The sequence below is a fragment of the Xiphophorus maculatus genome, chromosome 9 (assembly GCF_002775205.1).
Source record: "Xiphophorus maculatus strain JP 163 A chromosome 9, X_maculatus-5.0-male, whole genome shotgun sequence".
Taxonomy (NCBI): domain Eukaryota; kingdom Metazoa; phylum Chordata; class Actinopteri; order Cyprinodontiformes; family Poeciliidae; genus Xiphophorus; species Xiphophorus maculatus.
In genome coordinates, this window is record NC_036451.1 from 16873489 (window position 1) to 16879600 (window position 6112).

The following is a 6112-nucleotide window of genomic DNA, read 5'->3' on the forward strand; positions in this document are numbered from 1 at the left end:
CTTGTTTTCACTTCAAAGCTTTGTAAATAGGCAAATATTAGTCATGTAGTCCACAAATCTGGTCTGTTTGGAAGTGTTGAGAAGAGAATCAGAGTTAAAAGAAAATCGTAGAAAATCCAATTTGCACTTTGCTATAAGCCATGCGATGCACTCAGCACCTGTGAAATAAGACGTTCTGCTTAAGTTAATACTGAATTTCTGGCAGACATGCAAAATGAATTAAAATATAAGCGATGGAAAAACAGCACTGTAACTTTCAGTGCCATCAGCACTGCAAAAACACTGTGGTGGGATTATTATGCTGAGTGGACGCTTTTCATTAGCAGTGACAGGAAAGCTGTTGAGAAGATTAATGGAGCTAAATACAAACGCCACACTTTTCCAATGTTTAATCGCAAATAATTAGAAAAACGTGTCCGTTTCCAACTACTGGCACAATTATGTTGATCTTGAGTCAAAAATATTACACTTTGTTAATGTATTTTCAATGTTTTGTTGAGTCGCAATCATATTATCCTTCATCGCATAAATAATGAATTCTGACTGTCAGCTAAGCTAACAGATAGGTGGCAGAAGTGCATAGGCGATCTTTTACAAACTCTTCCCCCACTCTGATCCCCCGAAAAACAGCAGCTGCTTTTCTCTCCAACCCCTCTCTGATTGCAGCTCTCTGGCAGGGGCCTGACGGCATGCGCACACCTGCTCACTCTGACCTCCAATCTATCTCCTCCACGCCTGCCTGCCACAACTGTAGGGATTATCATGTCTGGGTACGGCGGGGGGATGAAAGAGGGGGGAAGGACGGCAGCCTCCAATCTGACACGTATGTTTGGGCCCTCACTTGTGGCGTTGAAAGTGTGTGCACAGCTGGCTAATTCCCTGCATCTGAGCCTGCAAACAGCCTGGAGGCCTACATGCACAGTGTGAAGAAAAGGAGCAGCTGGAGGTGGTGGGGACAACCGTGAATAAAGTTATATTGATTTTTGATGACTTTTTTTTATTTTCTGGCAACTTTCAACTGGTTTAATTCATGGTTTCCAAATCATGAAGTTTGGCTCAAAACAGTGGAAAGAAAAAAAAAATCTCACCTGGTTTTCATAGGCACATTTTCTTTTAACGCCCACCACTTCTGTTGGCTGGTGTCCAATAGGCAGCAATGCTTTTACAGTATACTCATAAATACTCAATATTCACCATTTCGATCTCTTACATATAAAACAAAGTAATTTTTTCTAGGAAAAAATAGCATTCTATTGTACACAGTTGTTGCAACCAGAAGTGGAGAGATAGTTTTGTGCCTTTAATTTATATAGAGGTATTAGCAAAAATATTTTGTTAAAATAAAGTACAAGGAATCAGGATTTACAGATCAGGAAGTCATGTTCTCTTAGGCTATAAACAATAAATCTCTTACCTTAAGTGTGACAAACACACAAAAATAAGGGAATCAGGAACGGGCAAGAACTTTTTCAAATTATGTAGCTACAGATATAAATGTCTTTATTTTAGTTTTTGCTGCACATTTGAGTCATGAATCTTTCCTGGCTTCATAAAACGCTGTATTGCTCTGTGGCAATCACAGGTGTTCATTCCTCCAATCTTATCTGGTGGATTAACAGCTGCCGCCTGCGCCCGCCAAATCTGTCATCCCAACACCCATTCCGACTCTGATGTGACAGACAATGAAACACACATGGGAGGGGACAAACTTCCCAATATAAACCCAGAGACTCTTTGGATAAGTTTAAAACGGTCAATGCAATTTGTTAAAACACGGAAATAAACAGAAGAAAACCCCCACAGTAAATGTTGTAATATGATGTAAATTAGCTGAAAGAAAAACTCAAACGCAGTCAGAAGCTAAGAGCTAGACAAAAGCCAGAAGAATACAAGCGTATACTTGTTTGATTTTTACATGCTGCCTTGCTGCTGTCGTTATTATTCATATTCATCCCCAGGGAGGCTTGTATGAAAAATGGGACTGTATCAGCCCCCACCCTGTATGTCACCGTCTCACTCTTCCTCTCTCACACACACGCCGACACACACACTAGTTTGGAGTCTTGTTGAGGAAGTAAAGCCCGGGTGCTCCTCCCTTCTCTCCCTCATCTAGCTGGCTGCCACCCCCCTTTTTTTCCCCTTCTTTAGTTTTTCTCCCCAACAAAGAGTGATCCAGCTCCTCTCCTTTCCGTCACGCGGGTAATCAGCCTCTGCTATTTCATTTGGCTCAGTAATGAAAGCAATCCCAGTGCTTTTCACAGCAGCACAGCCCAAATAATGAGTGCTGGCTTACACTACCTCCTCCTCCTCCTTCTCAGCCACACCTCACCCCCCAGTCCTCACCCTCTTCCTCCCAACCCTGCTGTTAATGGATGAAGAGAAGCAAATGTGTGACTCTGTGTGTGTGTGTCGGTGCACGGGTATGTGAATCGCACAATCTTGCCAAGTCCTTTGTGCCTCTTTTTTCCCTCATTGGGCTGTAAAGGAGTCTGTTGTGTCAAATTTGATCAGCAAAGCTCTTAAACAATTTGAAAATTGTTAAACTTAAAAAGCCAATCATGTTTTCCTGCGTTAGTAGCTTGTGACCTGATTATAGTGGCGTGTGCTGAAAACATGCAGACTACATGTCAATAAATTAACTTTGTTTTCCTGGCAATATTAGAGCGTGGTTTGAAAATCTTTAGTTCTTTCAAAGTATAAAGTATAAAGTCAAAGTAATTTAGCTAAACAAATCACAGAAAAACTCAATATTACATGGTTGTCCTGGGTTCACTTTTAAGTCTCGGGTCATTTGGTCCAAGTCTTCCAGTTCCCGTCCAAAACCATGATGATCTTTACATACTTTCGTGTTCAAAATGAGACGTTTTGAACCAATCAGTTTTTGATTAATCTTTCAGTATTGCAAGAAATTGACTGTACCATTAAGTGTGGTAGAGTAATAGAAAGTCACTGTGTCATGTTTGCTTATAATTCCATGTAATTAAGTCATTCATTACTAGAGGTATGTTCAAAGTAATATTAGTGAAATCACTCATTATGTGAAAAATCAGGTGTTAAACAGATGATCCTCATAGGAGGAAGAAGGCAGCAGATGCTGTACATGCTGATTATAGTGCAATCGTCTCTGAAAATACCAGTAAAGTTGGTTCTTTCATAAATTGCTCAGGGGGAGTGGTGTTGTTTTAGTAAAAAGTATGATTCAAGAGGGGAAATATAAAGAAGTGCAGAAGGCTGCTTAGCTGAAATGATGTGGAAAAAAAGCCAATGATCAGCTGCTCAGGCATTATGATACAGGAATGCTTTGCACACTATAATGTCAAGCCTGAAATGTTTGATTAAATCAAAATACTAAAAGAGGTCATGTTGCTTTATGCTGAAGAGGAAAATATGGATGTTTTAACAAGTGAGCACCATGCTGGTTTCAGACCAACTAGATCAAGGGTGTCAAACTCCAGTCCTCAAGGACCGCTGTCCTGCAGGTTTTAGATGTGCCAGAGGTAGGAAACACTGGAATGAAATTGCTTAATTACCTCCTCCTTGTGTAGATAAGTTCTCCAGAACCTTGCTAATGACCTAATTATTCTATTTAGGTGTGGTGCAGCAGAGGCACATCTAAACATTGCAGGACACCGGCCCTAGAGGCCTGGAATTTGACACCTGTGAACTAAATCATTGTTTTGGAGTGCCCAGGCCAAACCCAGGACCTCAACCTAATGCAGTGTTTCTCAATTCCGGTCCTGAATAGAGACACACCTAAAACATGCAGAGCAGGGGGGCCTGAGGACTGGAATTGAGAAGCACTGACCTAATGGGAAACTATCTTGGAAACTATCAAGGACGTCGTCCTTGCCCTTTCCAAGGCAAAACTAAGAAATTCAGCAGAATGGTGGAATGCCAGATTGGTTGACTCCAAACAAAGATGTGAAGCAGTTCTCAGAAACACTGATTATATTACTCAGTAAGCCAAACTATTAGTGATTCACAAGAAAGTTAATTCTTCACACATTTGTGACTTTACCCTGCTCACATTTTACCTTGTGCAGCAGAAATGCAGACAATTCTACTTACTTTTCCTTTTTCTCAAATTTCTCTACAGTGCCAATTTTTTTCTTCATGGTCTGATTGGCAATCAAATTATCATTTGTATGTTTTTCGGGGGAAAAAAAGCTATCTTAAGAATTTTGAGCATAACTCACATTGGTAGTTTGAATACAGCTGTATATAGATTTACTATCTTGGAGCATATTTTAGTGAATATTGAAAGACACTCACTCCAAGTAATTCAAATAAACTCAAACTTCTCCAATTGCTTATCCCTTTTCTTACACCAAGCCTGAATTTTAGCAAAAGACAATGTATAACAAACTTTCTTAAAATATTGCTTTTGTTTTAAAGAACACCTTTGAGAACTCATTTTACAAGTAGACGACAGCAGTCACAGAAATATTACTTCATAGGCAACAATCTGAAACTACAGTATGGCAAATATTTGTAGTCATTTATTATCATTAACCTTTCTTCATAGTCTGTGGAATTCATCTCAGAAATGATGCTGTGCTTCATCGAGCATTGGCAATGTCTCTCAGAATGAATTATAACACCTGAGCAAAGATAAAGCAGAGTTTGATTAAGCATTCTCCCCAAAATGCTGTAGTTTGTGTTGCATTTAAAGCTTGATGGAAACATAGCCAGATAAGAGAGGGACAGATGTGGTGTAATCCCTAAACATCTGCTCCACTGTTTTGGATAATTTTAACAGAGAAAATGAGAGTGGCTGTCTGAAAACTGTGCCTCTAACCCTCTGGATACACACACCACAAACAGTTTTAAATTGCCTCAGCATTTTGCCACCAAAATCTCAGCATCCATGTGGACAAAAGATGCGAATCAGAAAACGTGTTTCGCAATACATTTGAGTTTTTGTGGGCGGGGATTCAGAAAGAAATTTTCATGGAAAAGTCAGGCTGACAATTCAACAGCAGTCATATTTTTTATATGCAAGTCAAACAACAATTGGGTTGCTATGCGAACTGTCTTTGGTCTTACATCTGCTCTAGAGTAGTACAGAACAGTTTCTTTTTAGTTTACTATTGTTTACTGTTCAGTAAAAAGTAATGGTTGGCTAATTTTCCTTTCTTATTTTTGATGGTTATGAAAATACATCTTTAAACAAAACAAGAATTCTTAGCTTCTATTTGACAAAAAAAAAAAAAAAAAAAGAGTCTGGCATTCACAAGAATAAAGGCCTCCAAATACTGCTTAAAAAGAGCCAAAATGCTCCATCTGTACATTTGTATCTTCTGTTGTCATCTCCGAGCAAGGCAGTGTAAGCCAATATATTCACACTCTTTTACTGCAGACAAAACACTGCTTATCTTTCTAAAACAGAGTTTGTGTCAGCTGATGTGATTTTTTTTTTTTTTACCTCCAATTTGTAATCTAGTCATTCGGTTTTATAAAACAGTCACCTGATTTTAGCTTGACCACCATTTAGAATTCATTCCTTTTTTTCTTCCATGGCCTGATTTCATTCTGATCATGGTTACACAACTACATGTTGCAATCACATAGCTTGTTAAATCTGTTAGAAATTATATAAAAATCCATTCTCATAATCAAACAGCATGTGTGTGAATTTTCCTTTAAGATGTGAAGTAAAAAACGTTTTAAAATCTACGAGTTGTCAAGCAAAACCAGGGTGTTTATAAGAACTTTTTGTTCACTGTAATGAATTCAAGTAGTTTCAAACTTGAGCTTTGTCAGCATTTGAACTTAACAGGCAAAGAGTAACCGAAGCAATTTAGATACTTTTGGGTAAGGAAACAATGACTTAGATGAAAGTGTTAGCTCTAGTGGTGTGGAAATGCTTTCCCCTAAAACTAGCTTTAACCTAAAAATACTGCAGCTTGACAGCTGACATTTAAACCCATTCCAGACGGCAAGAATCGAGTACAGCTTACATTCATCCATGTGACGGAGTTGGCAGACAAAAATCTGTAGGAAGTGAGAACACGACTGCATACACTGCCAACATTTCTAGGTTTTTAAAGTTAGAGTAAATACTGAGTCTCTGCCTCATAATCTGTGGCTTGCAGCTCAGTTTGTAGATTGA